Genomic DNA, 1,144 nt, shown 5'->3' on the forward strand with positions numbered 1-1,144 from the left:
CCGCAATTAAAAAGAAAAAGGTTTCAATGCTATACGCATGCAATTGCGAGATTTAATTTCTTTTTAAGATAAAAATCAAATAAACTAAACTCCAAGTGTCAAAAGAAAAAAGCAAAGAAAAAATCGAAGGGATCGTGTCCAAATTTATGAGACAAGAATTGAATTATGAGATTCTAATTCATTTTCATGCTTCATGTACATATCAACAAGGCAACAACATGTGCCTTTGAATTCAAGTTTGTTTTCAAATTCTCAATTTCTCACTCCCTTTATAATCGTTTTTCTCTTTGACCCTGTCCAATTTATAGTAGATAGCAAAAAAATCTTACAGCTTCTTATTATATATATTTATATGAGCAATGTTACGGGCCAACAATATTTGTGATTGGTAGCCATCAACTAGCCATCAATGATGATTTGATGGTGTGAGATTGGTGTGAAATTTCATCCAATGGCTCACCTTTCTTTACTGGTTACACGCTGGCCAAAATACAATAAAATTGCTGTCCCTAGACTTTTCCTATTTATATTTCTAGCTCTTCATATACGTTGTGGATTATGATCACTGCACCATACCGATATACCATGCATGGAAAAACAAATAAGACTTAGCTTCTAAATCGCCACATTCTACACCTTGAATAATTCTTAATAGAATTTGACCTGTGCCCAATTCTTTCCCTAAAGTGCATTTCGGAGTCTGTTCCATGAAATGAGAAAATAACGCCAAATGAATTCAATCAATTCAACCATTGAATCATGTCATATTATCATGAAAATCAAGCTTACCAAAATTTATAGAATTTGAATATCAATAAATATGTAATCTATACATCAATTATATTATATTGACTTTGAATAATATATAATAATCTCTGAATAAATGCTGTTATTTACATCAATTATATTATATTGTACGTTGGTTATTACACTATACGAAATTACAAACCGAGTCTGATTCAATTGAGCATATGTTATGGTATGTTCTTTATTTTCTCAGATTGTTTAACACATTAAAATGACTCATGAACCGTCTTTCACTTAAGCTCGGAGACTACCCATTAATTAACAAGAATTTGTCAATCAATGCACATTTTCTTTGCTGCCTGTGTTTACTTTTTTGGGTCAACCAAGAGCAAACTTT

Source organism: Arachis stenosperma, chromosome 10 (assembly GCF_014773155.1).
Source record: "Arachis stenosperma cultivar V10309 chromosome 10, arast.V10309.gnm1.PFL2, whole genome shotgun sequence".
NCBI classification, from domain to species: domain Eukaryota; kingdom Viridiplantae; phylum Streptophyta; class Magnoliopsida; order Fabales; family Fabaceae; genus Arachis; species Arachis stenosperma.